The 16,155-nt window shown below is 43.0% G+C and overlaps 1 protein-coding gene across 1 annotated transcript in view; it reads right to left on the bottom strand.

Moving 5' to 3' along the window:
• Plekhm3 (pleckstrin homology domain containing M3) overlaps positions 1-14,676 on the bottom strand; it is a 165,065-nt gene extending 150,389 nt beyond the window's left edge. The window contains exon 1 of the mRNA XM_028886701.2: positions 14,496-14,676. The gene's annotated coding sequence lies outside the window, so the exon portion shown is untranslated. The remainder of the gene's footprint in view (positions 1-14,495) is intronic.
• Between the last annotated feature and the right edge of the window lie 1,479 nt (positions 14,677-16,155).

The following is a 16,155-nucleotide window of genomic DNA, read 5'->3' as shown; positions in this document are numbered from 1 at the left end:
GGGGAAACAGCAGTGAATCCTTCAGTGAAGCTCCCGTAAGCACTTAACCTGACATCCCAAGCCTTTTGTGTCCTTGGCTCGGTTTACTTTTCCAATTTTGCCCTGTATACCTCTTTTGCTCTGAACAAAAACACTACTGATTAAACGTCATCCTTTTCAAACTCTAAGTCTTTGCTGGTAATCATCACTAAGCTACCCTCTGCTACTTCTACTCATTAAATTTCTACTGACTCTTCAAGTGCCACTCGGCTGCCACGTCTTCTGCACACCTTCTTTGATCCCTAAATGGCTCTCTCTCTTTAAACTGCAATGCTGTGTATAACTCTGGTACCTCTCCTACATCATCCACTGTGTCTTCTTTTCAGATGACGATAAGAAGGATACTTTATCAGTCTATTTTAAACTAGTTATACCACATGGTACATGTCTCTAAGTCTCACAGTGTACACTGTGGGTACTACAATACTCCTCCTCAAGTGAGGAAACTGAGACTCAGTAACATCAAGGACCTGGACTGAGGCCCATAGCTACCTAGCAGACCTGGGAATTGCGCTCTGCACTCTTCTACATGTAGAAAGCTCACTGAACCTAAAACCACAGCTAGAACCTGGTGGGCTCAGTAAATACTTGGTGGGGAATAACTGGACAAATAGCACCTTTTTGTTTTTGTTTTTCTTATTTATTTATTTATTTATTTTTATTTTTTATTTTTTTATTGTTTGCATGTTTGGTTTTGTTTTTCAAGACAGGGTTTCTCTGTGCAGCCCTGGCTGTACTGGGAATCACTCTCTTTAGCCCAGGCTGGCCTCAAACTCACAGAGATCTATCTGCCCCTGCCACTCCATTGCTGGGATTAAAGGCATGTGCTACCACATCCAGCTCAAACAGCACATTTTCAAAGCCCTGACATCTGCATATGTATGTATGTGTCTATGTGTGTACATACATATATATACCTATATAGAGTTTTCTGGAAAAGATATTTGAATTCTTTGTAAGCATATTTCGGTAAAATTTTACTTACTTTCTAAAACACCATATTTTTTTCAAACTTTTACATTTTATCTTAGCAGCATGTATACATTTTTTTCCTGGCAAAAGTATATTTGAATATAAGCTTACTTTAGTAAAATATGACTGACTTTCTAAAACCTCATGTTGATCCAAGTTTTTAAATTTTACCTGAGCAGAGAAAGCTTCCTCACCACTGAAACATGGAAAATGTCAAGTACCAAAGGTCTCACTAAGACCTTGTATAGAAATATGTTTTGTGATTACCCACCACACACACACACTCAGTAACCTGGTTGATCTTATTTGATCCAGTGACACGGAGTCCAAGCCCTTTCTAATGTCAGCACTGAGAAGCCCCCTTTGAAATGCCTCCAACAATCAATGAAAAATACTTTTCAGTTCCACTTATTATTTTCCACCTGCACAATCTTGTGACATCTGATGTCCCAAGATGTTTGTTTTCTTAGAAATCCAGCTAAATATAAGCACACAACACTTCAAATTTCAGATTGTCTGCCACCAAAGGCAGCATCATTATTGTCCTCTCTGTCAGCCACTGAACTAGAAAGTCTATTTTCATAAAACCACCAGTATCTTAATGTGCCCAGCTCTTAGAGACAAAACAGACAGGTGGATTTCAGTTCTGTAAAGCAGACTTGATGTTTCCCATCTCCCCTTGCCTCCACGGCAGGGAACAGTGATTACAGATCAAGCAAATGAATCACTCCAGTCACCTTCGTCCCGAGACTGAAGTGGAAAGTGACAACTTCTGTCATGGAAACCACATGTTAGTCCAGCCTAGCTATACAGAGGCTGAGGCAGGAAGCCAGTGAATTCAAGGCCTGCCTACACTGGTTACCGAGACCCTGACTCCAAATTGCAAGCAAAAGTTGAGCCAGTGATACAGCTCAGTGGGAAAGCATTTGCCCAGCATGCACCAGGCCCTAGGTCCAACTTCCAGCCCCACAAATAGCCCAAGTCCATGTTGCTGGAGTCAGCCTCAAACTACGATAGGGAATAATTGCAAGGTGCACCTAGGGACCACAGGCACTGAGGGCTGAAAGCGTAACGCATGGCAACAACAAACACAACAAGAGGTAGTGTGTTGAACTCCAAATGTGCATCATACCCCAGAAGGGATAGGGAAGTGCCTTCGGACCTAAAGATTATCATCAGCTCATAGAACTATTTGGAATTTTCTGAACACAAATGGGGTTAGGGATATTTCCAAATATAACCTGAAATTTCTTTCATTTTTTTCTCTCATAATGCCTCAAAATTCAGTTAACCTGTGGGGGAAATTACATGGTTTTACTGAAAATACTCATTTTCCACATGCACAGCTTATACTATGGTTTATAAAAAGTGCTTGGTGAGCCTTTTAATAAATACTTATAGTGATCTCAACGGAGAGCGGTGAAGGAGTACGGGACTGTTTCAGCCATGATGAAAGAGACCAAAATGACTCATCTATTGTCAGCTGAGGGTCCCCTGGGGAAGACAAAGACGTTCTGAAATCCCTGTCTAATTACCAAATCCTGTGGGCCACCCAAGTTCAACCTTCCAAGTCGCGGTAAAGCTCTTCGGTGCCACAGTGGCAGAACCATAAATCAGTAGACTGAAGCCAAGCCCCGAGCCACCCAGCTTGTTCCGCAGGACAAGCAAGGCGGTGAGCACAACACCAACCGGGGACCCCAGGAGAAGGCTCTTGTTCTAGCTCAGTCTTCCCAACGGGGACACCCAGCAAGTTAGGCTGACACAAGACCTCAGGGCCATCCTCTGTAACAGCGCCCCTGCTGTGTCTGCCCCCAGGTACCTTACAGTTGAGAAGTGAGGCGCAGAGTTTAAGTGTATACTTTCCCAGAGAATATAAAACTATGATCAAGCACTCAAGCACCATGTTAGATGTGGAGGCATAAAACACAGACCTAACATTGAAGGGCTGAACCGTGGGGGGGGGGGGGGGGTGGTACGGGACACCGACACAAAGACAAACGTGATGTATGAGAACACGAAGTGTCATAAATATATCCAGGAACAGATCAAATGGCAATGACCTGTACATGGAGATCCTTCCAGGAGGAAATGTGAGACCCTAAGTTAACCTCTAAGTCCCACCTGCCCAAGGACCAGGTAACTGCTTGGGATTCTGGGAGCTGAAAAGAACAGCAAAGCCTCATGGGAAAGCATGAGTTTTGTCCACATAAGCCCTGACAACGAGTGTCTCGGGGCCACTCAGCTGGAAAGTTTCCAGGAGTGGTCCTGACCAAATTCCATCTTGTCAGTATTCAAAATTTTAATAAAAAGCTTGGTTACTGTGGCCAAAATGGTGGACCTGGTGGTTTTTCTCTGGCAAATCTCAGGATTAACAGAAACCAAAGACAAAAGAAACAAGTATAAACACACACACACACACACACACACACACACAAATAAACAATAATAGAATTAGAAGTGTTATGAGAAGTACTTAACTGTTTTGTTTTGTTTTTTTTTTTCTTTTTCTTCTTTCTGTTATATTTGAATGTGCTAAAAAAGCAAGGCTGGGTCTTTGTTAATGTTTCGTCAGGAGTTCTAGACCAGTGACCAGGTCTAAGCAAAAGGTGCCTCACTGCTACCTGAAACAACAACAGATACATTCAATGGTGGCAGGCCGCATCCAGCGTCCATGAACCCCCTTTCTCCTTTTAGACCTAATCTATGACACTGACCTTGGCTACCAATCAGCCTCTGAGCACTTTAGTCAGGAAGCAAATCCTGCAGACAAAACACCCTCTCAGACTTCAAAGATAAGAAGAGATAAGGGCAAACAACAGAAAGAACCTAGCTTTGCACACTGTGAAGGCCAGAAAATCCTCCGCCTGGGGCAGAGGAGGAGTTTCGAAACACCGAGAACAGTAGGGGCTATATTTTCATCCCTCTAAGTGGCCTTACATTTCTCTTTTTAAGATTTACTTTTGTTTGTAACGTGTGTGTGTATTTCACACACACGCGCGCGCACGCACGCACGCACGCGCGCACACACACTGGAGTGCCGGTGCCTGGGGTGGCCTGAGTCATCAGACGCCTTGCAGCTAGAGTTGCAGGCAGCTCTGCGCTGCCTGACATGGGTACTGGGAACTCACACTGGAAGGGCAGCATCTGCTGCTAACCTTTGAGCTGCCTCTCTAGCCCCTTAAACTGGTTTTTGTTATGGACCATTACCATTAATGTGAAATGGGTTGTCCTAACACAATTCTGCAGGGTGGGCTTGGTGATGCAGGAGGGTCAGGAGTTTAAGGCCAGCCTCTGTAACATACACAGTAAGCTTGAGGCCAGCCTACACTACACAAAACCTGATTCCAAGAAACAAACAAATAAAAAAAATCCCAATTGTGCAATGTAGAAATTCTAGGGATCTGACTGATTGATATTTGACTGATCCGAACTGGTACTGAGATGATAAGTTTGTGAGAGCTAACACTTAAACAGCTGCCCTTCATCATCAGGGAGTCCTGCCCACCACTGTACGGAACCCTTTACAGATGTCTTGGAGAGGTCTCTTTCAATACGGGTGGACTTGATGTTAAAGGTGGAATGATAGGCTAAACAAATAAACAGGCTTAAAAATAAAATACAGTTCTTATAACATCTAAGACAAATGACAAATAACAGATGAGAGCTAATATTTACTTCATACTTTCTGAGTACTGAGTTGTTGAATCCTCCCAACAAGTCATTTAGGAGCTGGTAACATTATTACTACCACTTACAAGGAAATAGAAATTTAAAGAGATAAAGTTGTTATGGGTAATATGGCCTGAGTAAAATCAACACTAAATACATAGTCCCATATGCGAGTCAAAGCCAATTAATGACCCTAAAATAATACACTAGCATTTCATGTACATGGTGCTTCAAATTTCAGTGTCAAACACCAATTGAAACTAATATTTTTTTTTATTGTTTTATTTGTTAATCCCTTGACCCAGGTAGTTACCTGATAACTATCATTCTTCTACCTAGGGAAATAGTTGATGCCTAATTTGCAAAAATAAATAAATAAAAATCACTTCTATAATCTCTCTGTGTCGTTGTAAATTCTCCAAGGAAATGGTATCTGGGAAGTCTCTGAACAAACAGAATAAAACGTTGTTCCCTACTGAAGAGCTAAGTCTCAGTCCTCAGTGTGACCTTAAACTGTCTGTAAGGGAACAATGACTGACTTCACTTGAACAAGTGCTTTTAGAAGTGTTTACATCGTCCCAACAGCCCAAACCTCTTACAGTTTCCCTAACAAATCATTTTCATTCAGCCAATAAACAGACACAGTTGTGAAAATGTTTGCTTAAAAGAACTTGCAAACAAACGTTTCTGCCAAAAGAATTGAAAGAAATAGTTTCAAACTGGATGCTACTATAGATAATTCAAGCATATGTTACCTATTAGAGCAGGGTCAAATAAACAGCCTCCTTGTAAAGCTAACTTCAAGTTACCTTTATGCAAACACAAAGTTCAAACAAAACAACAGAATTGACTGATAACATTCTTATTTTATTTTAAATCTTAGTTCAAATCTACTAAAACTAGGCCAATTTTAATACTTCCACTCACCAAAAACAAAACAAAAAGACACCACACGTAATTCTCCGGTGAAGGGTACCCACTTGGATCACAAGATTCAGAATTGAAGACTTAGGTCTCAGTTTTCTACGAACTGCTACTGGAGTGTGCTCTGGGACAAACTTCTTGAACCTGAACTTCGGCTACTTTATCAAAATATAGAGCAAATAAAGATCCCTGTCAAACTTTCAAAGGTAGCTTTGGAGTGCAAACCAAACACCAGAATGTTATGCTTTATGATCCCCAAAGCAGCATACAGGATGTCCCTGTATCGGGGACTATGGAAGTCCAGCCCCTCGATAGTCCCCTCCCAGGGTCCGGGAAGAATCTACAACCAGCTGATAATTAATCTTTAATGGGAAGAAATGAATCTATGTACACAAAACTCCTTAGTCCATATACTTTATTATTCTGTGACAGTTACAAGCTTATATTCTGCTCTCATATTTAGGTCATCTTTAGCCTGATTTCTCTCTACACTTGTCTGCGATCCCCTCTAAGTTCTTTCTTAATTCCTTCATCTAGTTCTGTCCCTTCTAGGTTCTCATCTATCTAGTTCTTTCCCCTATCAGCTCCTCTCCCATCTCCTTCTCTCTCATCTGGCTCTTCCTCATCTTCCATCTCGTTCCTCTTGTCCTCTCTTCTAGCCCTTCAATCTAGTTCTTCCCCATCTCAATTCGTTCCTCTCAAGTTCTTACCCATCTAGTTCTTCCATTCTCTTCTCTCTTCTCTCCGTGCCCTGGAAGTCTCGGTATATAAAGGGAGGGTCCGAGCTAAATTGTGTAAAGCTATTACTTAACGTCCACCTCTCCTAGGTGGTGTCTTCTTGTGGAATTTACCGTAAGTCGGAGACTTGCAGGTGGGCTGTTATCATTGTTAGTCCTCGGAAGTTGGGCGCCCACCTGGGTGGTGTTTCCTGTAGTCCTTGAAAGTGGCTAAGGGAGATAGATAATCTGATTCCAGAGAAAGCCTTTCCTGAGGCTGTTCTCCAAATACCTGGAATGTGTATGTCCAGAGAGTGCTCAGTCTACACTGTCCTTCTTAGGGGAAAGTCAATTGGGAAAACTATGAAGGCACACATGATTTTCATAACAGAAGACAGCTGATATATAACAATCCAAGTAACAACAAAAACTCCTTGGGATTTGGCTTCCTCTGGAGGAATTCCCTGATTCCTCCAGGTAGTGACTTTGCCATAACCAGCTGAGTTCTTATGATATATTCCTGCGGCCCGCAGCACCCCTGAGTATTGGCTACCAAGGAAAAGTTTACCACATTCTCTTTGATCTTCTTTACACCAACTAGGGAAAGGGTGGTGACAGTGATCTGCTTAGGAAGAAGCTCCGAGGAAGTCTTAATCTACTCAAGCGTTCCTTCTGCAGAGTTAAGGGCAGCAGCAGGGGCCCTGAAGTGGAGGGGTTCAATGGTGCACATACTGCACAATGTAAAGCACAAACACCCTTACAGATTCCAATGAGCGCATCACTCAACCTGCCGCAGGGAGCTTTCTGAGTAGCCTGGGATAACCACAGAGCCTCAAACCTGGCCAATAGGCAAGAGAGTGAGAGATTGTGGGGCACTCATCCCTGGTCCAGATGTCTTCATCAAATCCCTCCCCTACAGGTTCAGGGATCTGTGGAAGAGGAGGCAGAAGACCGGAAGAGCCAAGTGGTGGATGACCCCAGGGAAACAGTGTTTCCAAACACAACAGGACGGATGCACATACAGACTCACAGAGACTGTGACAGGCGAACAAGATGTACACGGGCTCCAAGCAGACAAAGATCTCAGCACAGAGAATGGGAAATGGATACAAAGTCTCACCTCTAACCCAAGAGCTTGATGCCTACTGGGAAAGAGAAAATCTGTTTTCTCCAATGGAGGGTCCCTGAGCCTATCAATCACACTCCAGGGCAGGCCCACCGCCTGGACTAGCTGGCTAACATAGAATGACTCTGTGTTTGTTTGCTGTTCATTTCTTGGTTTGGTTTGTAATTTTTTTTTTTCCGAGACAGTGTTTCTCTGTGTAGCTTTGCACCTTTCCTGGAACTCACTCTGTAGCCCACGCTGGCCTTGAACTCACAGAGATCCGCCTGGCTCTGCCTCCCAGTGCTGGGATTAAAGGCGTGCACCACCACCGCTCTGTAATTTTTATCTTATTAGGTTTTTTGTTTTCTTATGTATGGGTTTCTGAGAAAAAGAGAGAGCATCGAGCATGAAGCTGGGTGGGTAGGGAGATGAGGAAGATCTGGGAGAGCTAGGGGAAAGGTGAGAATATGATCAAAAAAACTATGTAAAGTTTTTAAAAATAAAAACAAAAAAGAAGAGCTCTCCCCAACAAGAACTATAAACAAGGGTCTCTTTCACTTCCTAAGCTTCTCTACATGTAGGATACATTTCCCTCTTTTGTCTGGCATCTAAGTTTCTGGAAAACCTTTGATCTTTACACTTTCAGGCTCTACTTTTTACTACCCCATTCACTCTCCCACAAGAAGCAGCCTGGTTCTGCCTCAGGTGAAACTTTACGTGCACAGGTTGCTGGCAGTTTCTAAAGGGCCAAATCTAGAAGCCTTCTTACAGTGAATCTGAACATTCGGAAGTGTGACCTAGAAAGACCCACTCTACACTGTCCTTGTGAATTCATCCATCTCTGCCCTCTCTCCTCTGTCCAGGGGTGTACTCTTCCTGTTCCAGTGCTCAGGTGACAGACACCCCACAACCCTCTTACCTAGCTAGCATCTCTTCCATCCTCCCTAGTGACCTCCACGTCTGTGGCTGTAGCTACCATCCACGTGGAAAATGGAGAACAGAATATTCTCCTGAGCTCTAGATGGCATTTATAACTGCTTTTCATAGATGCCCTGATTCCTACAATGCACAACCAACTCCTCATCTTACCCTCCAGCCTGCGTCCTCCAAACACTCACTACAGAGAAAAGGACATCATCCCCTAATAAAGATGAATCTCCACTTGGGCATTTCTAGCTGACTCACTCACCAACGACCAACACAAATTAGCAAGTCCTGTGAGTTCCACCTCTGTGGTAGCTGCCAAATCTACCCACTGCTCTGTCTCTCCACCACCAAGCTATCTTCCAGGCAGTCTCCTGACCCCTTCACCACACTACCACCCAAGTGGGCTTTCAGAAATCAAAACTTGCTGCCTTCTGCATAAGCAGTACCCAGGAAGCCCACGGCACTTTCCTTCCAGCCCTTAGCTCTTAAATTTCCCTCTAGACTCCTACCACCATTTCATTCTGTCTCCGGGCATAAAGATTTTAAAGAAATTAGAACTTGCCTGTTATATTTGCCTGGAAGCTTCTTTTCCACCACCACCGCCCTTAACTCTTTACCAGCACTGTTCCTCCCAAAGTGTCCCACCCCAGAGTGGCTACATCAAATCCAGCCTCCAGGTCTGTGCTAAGGAATCTCCCACCCCCCCCCAACCCCCCGACTTCCCAGGCCCATTCAGACCTGCCCTTATTTTATTCCTCTATAGCATCCGGACAGCCTCCATTATTAGGTCAGATACTCCTTAACTGGGCCTGTTCTCCTCTCTGTCTCCCCTAGCAAAATGTAAGCTTCATGAAGTCAAGGAGTGTGTGTGTCTTGTTCAAGGTTATTATTACACAAGGTTATTATCACACCTATAGACCACACCGTGATGTATTTACCCATTTCGCAATTAGCTAATTACCTACATGTAAACTAGATAACACAGAACAAAGAAGCTTTAGTTTGCACTGAATTATAAACTAGTTACTCTACTCAAAATAGCTGGATATAAATAAACCTCTTCTCTCATGAAGGCTGCATATAACTGAGGAATCCAGTTTGAAACCATGCTCAGAGTACAAACAAACAAAAAGTTAATTTAAAAAAAATGTATTCTTGACATTTTAATGAAATGGCCTCTCAGCTGGCCATGGTGGTACACATCTTTAATCCCAGAACATGGGAGGCAGAAACAGGAGTGTTGCTGGAGGGCTTCTCTCCAGGTTCCACCAAGTCCCGCAGTCCCACAATCCACATATAAAATAATCACTCAGACGCTTATATTACTTATAAACTGTATGGCCGTGGCAGGCTTCTTGCTAACTGTTCTTTTATCTTAAATTAACCCATTTTTATAAATCTATACCTTGCCACGTGGCTGGTGGCTTACCAGAGTCTTTACATGCGGCTTGTCCTGGCGGTGGCTGCAGTGTCTCCCACCTCAGCCTTCTGCTTCCCAGAATTCTTCTCTCTCCTTGTCCCACCTACTTCCTGCCTGGCAACCTACTTCCTGCCTGGTCACTGGCCATCAGTGTTTTATTTATATAGAGCAATATCCACACAGAAGGATCTCTGTGAGTTCAAGACCAGCCTGTACTACACAGAGAGTTCTAGGAGAGCCAGGACTACACAGAAAGACCCTATCTCAACAAAACAAAAACAATAAATAAGTAACTGCCTCTCTATTTTCATTTGATTTTTGCCCATAACTCATCTGCCATCGAGATTAGTGACGCTCATCAACCAAATCATGTTTTTCCTGCACAGTCTGCAGGAAAGTAAGTTATACCTACAGTAGCCAATGAGACAAGAGCAAACTGTATATAAACACTTTGGTACTGGCAACCAATTCCGTCACACTTGCTGCTACGATCTCTGAATTATTTGGTTTGCACTTGAAGCCAGAACACAGTATGGTCCCTTATGAACCACATACCAAGCCAGTTCTGAAAGAAAAACGAAAATGCAGAGAGCAATTCCTTGCCAGATTGTCCTTTTCTCCCAAGGAGTAAACATTCCCCAGGAAGCAAGCCAGCAAGTGGCCAGGAGCCACAGAGCCGTGAGACACTTCTGGGCCTGCTCTGAGGGTGTGGGAGAGGGTGCTGTGAAGCAGAAGAGGCCCGGTCACTGGGAAAAGAGAAGGAGCGGCCTAAAACCTAGCCTACATAACTAATCTTTGCTAAGTTAAAATCAGACCTGCTGAAACTAGAAGAGTAGTATCAATCTCTCAGCCTGCCTTGTGAACACGTAAATGCATGACCTGATCACAGCAAAGTCCACTGTCTGACAAAGATTCAATACACACACAAGTTTGGATGCTTGCTTCGAGCCTTATACTGGCCTCCATCTAGCTTGGTTTTCCTCGTCCTAATGACAAGCTCTTCTTTTTCCTTTCTGCCAAATGATTACATATTCCTCAGTCTCTTATTTCCTGGTCTATACATCAATGGGGGTGGGGTTGGGTGGGGGGGGGGTGTAACCCAACACCTAACTCTATTCATCTGAAAGAAAACAAGGGCTTTTAGCTAGGTGTGGCAACGTATGCCTATAATCCCAACACTCCAGAGGCTGAGGCAGAAGGATCACTAATTAGCTCAGTTCAGATGAAGAGCATTCAGGATGGTTTGGCTGTAGACAAGATTGCTAGTTCAAAGCTAGCTTGGACTACATGACAAGTTCCAGGCCTACCTAGGCTATATCGAGACACTGAAGGAAAGGAAAAGAAACAAAGGAACAGGGTGTTTAGTAAAATGTCATCCATAAGCCTTTTTTTAGTACTTCAATATCACACTTACTCTTCTTTCCACAGAAGTTTGAACCGATTACCCTACTGAGAAATGCCATGCAATCTTTACAATACTACCATTTTCTGAAAAACTAACTTTCTGCTATATACCTAAATTATTTATTAACTTTATTGTTCACATTGTTTGTGCTTTAGATTCAAAATGTATTGTCCATAATGTTGACAGCATTGAAACATTTATCAATCTTCGTGGTTATTAAAAAAAAAAAGTACTACAAGTACATTGTCAGTGTTTTAAAAACAAGAAAGGCAAAATAAGCAACTCTTATTCACCCTAACGGGGAGAAAGCACTGTATGAGAAAGAACAAAGAGAGAAAGAGGGAGAGGAGAAGAGAAGACTGAGTTAGTGAAAGCATACTGTAGACACAGTTCTCTGCTGTCTTTCTCCCACTTAGCCATGACTGAACCTTTTTCACTATTAAAATTCTTCATTAATATCTCTCTAATGTTTGCATTCTGTCATATTTTTTGATGGGCCCATATCTGACGGATCCCCTGTTACTGGGCACTTAAGACTATTGCCAATTCTTTTCTACATAAAGGCCTATTCAGCATTGCGTTGAACTTAACTACTCTCATAAGTTCCTTTGGACTTCGAAAACAGGAATTGCTAAGTCAAAGGGGAGGCGCATTGCTGAGGCTTCTCACAAATTCAGTCCATGTGCTTTTCGGAAAGGCTGTACTAAGTGTTTACCTCTCGTGGCATCTGACAGTGTCTGCTCCATGACACACTACTTGACGTGAGAATCTACACTCATTGAAATCTATAGTAATTTGAGGGCTGGAAAAGTATTATCTTGTTATTGCTTCTATTTTTATTTCTTTGATTGGTAGAAAGAGCTTGATTTAAAACATTAGCTACTTAATTCTAATTCCTACGACAGTACCTTAACTTTCTATCACCATAATGAAATTCTCACAGTAACCAACTTTCAAAGGGTTTAATTTGACTCACAGCTTTAGAGCTTTCAGTCTACGATCATCTGGTCTCATTATATCTAGGACTGTGGCCAGGCAGCGCATCAGGGTCAGAGTGCACAGCAGAACACTAAGCAAAAGGACAGCACGGGGAAGATCCAGAGGCCACAACTCCCTTTGCTGGCATCCTCTCAATGCCCCAAAGACTTCCTACCTCTCATAAGCCCCACCGCTTTCAAAATGCTTCTACAAGAACTAAGGTTTTAGCACACAGACCTTTGGGGGACATCCCAGATCCACACTATAACACTCTGCTTAATTATTTTTTTTGTCCATTTTTCTGCTAGATTCTGCATTACTTTTCTATCATGACACAACCAATTTTCATACTCCAGATTGCTTTAAACAACATTTCTTATCTCACAGTCACTAAGGTGTTGGCTTGGCTGGGCTAAGCTCCTGTCTAGAAATTCTGTTTCCAACTTGCCTGGATTGTTGACAAAAATCCAGGTTTTTGTAGCTTCGTGCTGGTTGTTGGCCAGGAGGTCACTCTTGGTAGTTTTAAGCCTTCCAAATTCTTCAAGGCTGCCTAAATTCCAGATCAATGGTATCACCCATCTTTAAATCAGCTACAGTATGTTACATCTTCATGTGATTTCCCTGCAATAGAAAGTTCTACACTTTTAGGGGCACTTGTGATAAGATGGGACCCTATGTTGATGATCTCACCATTCCACTTTCATGCATGTCATGTAATATAAAATAGTCAGGTAGTCGTGTCCTATATGCACGGTTCTGGGGATGAGCAAAAACACTGTTAGAAGGACATTTGGAACTATGACTGTCCCAGAGTCTTAGGTGTCCATTTTTATAATTTGTTTGCATGATGGATGATAAATCTATTGTAGTGGCTGTTTCATGGCACTTCCAAAATATCAGCTTGCCAGGTGTGGTGGCACATCCATTGACACCTAAGACTCTGGTGTCAAACTGTACTTCCAAACATTGTTGCTCATCCCCAGGATCTATGCATATGGACATCACTACCTGACTATGTTATACTACAGGACATACATGGTGGCACATCTCAGCAGAGGCAAGTGGGTCTCTGTGAGTTCGAGGCCAGCCTAGTCTACATACTAATTTTCAGGCTAGACATGCTTACACAGAGAGACTCTGTCTCAAAAAGCATACATATTTAATCCTCATTAAATCTTTGATGAGGTGGTTATTATTCCCACTTTACACATTAGGAAACAGAAAAATTGAGTAAGCTTCCCAGGATGACACAATGATAAAATGGCCAAAAAAGAATTTAAGCTGAGGTAATGTGGCTTTAAAGATCTTGCTACAACCATGTCATTGTGATATTATTTACTATAAAGACAAACACATCAGACACTGATATGATTTCATGCTGCATGACATTTGCACACTTCTTGTCAATTTTTAACCTAATCTTGACTTCTAGCTAAAAGTTAAATTATGTTCACATATCTCTTGACCTTTTAAAGACCTAATTTTTGCCAAGGTATTTGTTTGCAGTAAAGGAAACAAACACTACTTGGTATCTTATTTTAAGCAAATCACTTATAATGTGTGCTATTCTATAATGCTGCATAAGTGCATACCACAATTTATCATGATTATTGAAAATATTTTAATAGTTAATATTCTAAGGAAAAATCAAGATGTTTCTCTCTAGTTCCATGGATCAAAGAAAAAAATAAAAGAGAAGAAAACTAAATACCTTTACAGCAACAATGTAGTTCAATCTGCTTAACCTGTTAAATTAAAAAGCAAAGTATACGTATAGGCTAGTCTCTACTTGTCATTCAAACTCAGCAGAATTGTTTCAGCTTAAGGGTTGGGCCTCAGAACTCCTTTATCTTGTTTTTTGTTTTGTTTTGCTGTGTTGTGTTTTAGCTTAGTAAGCTTTTTGTACAAGACCAATCTGTCATCAGTCCTGTGACGTCGTTTACTATACATTCAAAATGGTCAGAGTCAACAGACAGAAAAAAAGAAATCGTCGCATTTCTCTGGGGCTAAAAGCTTGGCTGGGGTTTGGTTTCTATGATTACTGGGGAGGGGGTTTCTAAAAAAAAAAAGAAAGAAAGAAAAAACCGCAGGGAACAGATGACCTCATTCAACTACTTTCTAATTTGCGTTTACTTGATTCACAAAAAATCAACACCGCGTCATGTCATCCCCTCACTCATCACCCACAAATGAAGTGCTCTCTCCACAAATGAAGAGCGAAATACAAGAGAGAGCAGTGCGTGGGAAGCATCCCCGCGACCCCGGCAAGCTCCGGGGATGTGTCAGCCCGTCCCTCTGCGCGCCCCGCCCGCCCGAGGCCGCAGCGAGGCGGATGCTCACCGTGGCTTGGGTCCGGTCGCCCGCGCGGCCTGCAGCCGACCCCCGGCAGGGCCCCGACCCAGGCAGCCCGCCCTCCTCACCGCCAGCGGCTCCGCTCCTGCCGCCGACCATCCCGGCCCGGCTCTGTTTACAAGCGGCTTCTCGCGGTCCCACTCTCAAATGCTTCCCCGCGGCAGCCCGGCAGCCAGACCCGGACGCACAGGGTTCCGGCCCGCGAGGACCGGCCCCTCCTGCGGGAGGAGCAGGCGGCCAGGCAGGGCCTGATCTGCTTATCTCATTGTTTCCCATCCTGCCTTTATCACAACGCTCCTCCCAACGCCGAAATGGGTGTTTGCACTTCAAGTTGTCACTTGGATCCTACCAGGACAGGGTCAGCTATCAGTAGTTGCCATGGTTAAGAGAATCTCTCAGAAATAATGCTTTCCAAAAGTAGAAACAAAGTGCTTTTCATCTCTAGTTAGGTGCACGGGTTGAAAGGGTGTGGTTGAGAGGGAAGGTCTCTAACCTGGCTGTGGATTCTCAGGGAAGCAGATAGGGCGTTGTTAGGGGGTTAGGGGGAAGAGGGATTGTCACCTCTCCTGAAGTCTCCCAGTGACCAGCCACTTTTGCAAGGATGTGCTGTTCCAGTTGGACGGATCTTCCTTTCCGTTTCCAGACTTAATTCTCCGTCACAGCATACTTCTTAGTCGTTTTCCCAATTACGATCAATAAGGGAAGGTCTTGGTGTAGTGGTGCACCCCTTTAATCCCAGCACTGACACTCAGGGGGCAGAGGCAGGTGGACCTCTGTGAGCTGGAGATCAACCTGGTCTACACAGGGAGTTCCAGGCCAACCAGAGCTACATAGTGAGACACACCCTGTCGCAAAAGCAAAAGCAAGCCAGGCAGTGGTGACACAAGCCTTTAATCTCAGCACTTGGGAGGCAGAGGCAGGCAGATCTACAGAGCGAATTCCAGGACAGTCGAAGGTACACAGAGAAACCTTATCTTGATAATCCAAACAGAAAAAAAAAAGAAAGAAAGAAAAGAACAAGAAAGAAGGGAAGAGAAAAAAAGAAAAGAAATGAAGAAACGAAACAAAACAAACAAAAACGTGTTATAGCTCCCAAACATAACATGTACTACATGGTAATTATGTTTTAAATTTTCAAATTTAGGACTAATGTCCAAAATATAGCCTGTAGTCAGGAGACTAAAGGTACTGAAACATGAAGCACAATATAATCAGTAACAATTTTTCCTAGTTAAAAGGAAAAAAAAAAAAGATTCCAGCATCCTTTGTGTTTGGACTTCATTATTGAAAGCAAATTCAAAGTCTAAAACCTTAGATTGAAGAAAACAAATTCAAACACATTTCTCTTTTCTTTTTAAGTCCATGTTTGTGAAATGACTAAATTTGCTTCCTATCACACAGGGAGCCAGTATACCTCATCCAAGAAGCCACTGACTAGTTGTCATCTGGGAACATTTTGTCCCTCTAAATTCAAAATAGTTAAACTCATTCGGCCATTCAAGAGGCTCTCTGCTGCCATCACCCTTGTTATTTTTAGAGACATTTTAGATTCTCAGAGGAGGTGAGGAAGAGTTCTCACGTATTGCTGCATATGGACAACCTCCCTGCCTATGAGCATCCTTCCCCACAACAGGACATCTGCAGTCAT

This window comes from Peromyscus leucopus, chromosome 13 (genome assembly GCF_004664715.2).
Source record: "Peromyscus leucopus breed LL Stock chromosome 13, UCI_PerLeu_2.1, whole genome shotgun sequence".
Taxonomy (NCBI): Eukaryota; Metazoa; Chordata; class Mammalia; order Rodentia; family Cricetidae; genus Peromyscus; species Peromyscus leucopus.
This window is presented reverse-complemented; position numbering and strand designations above follow the sequence as displayed.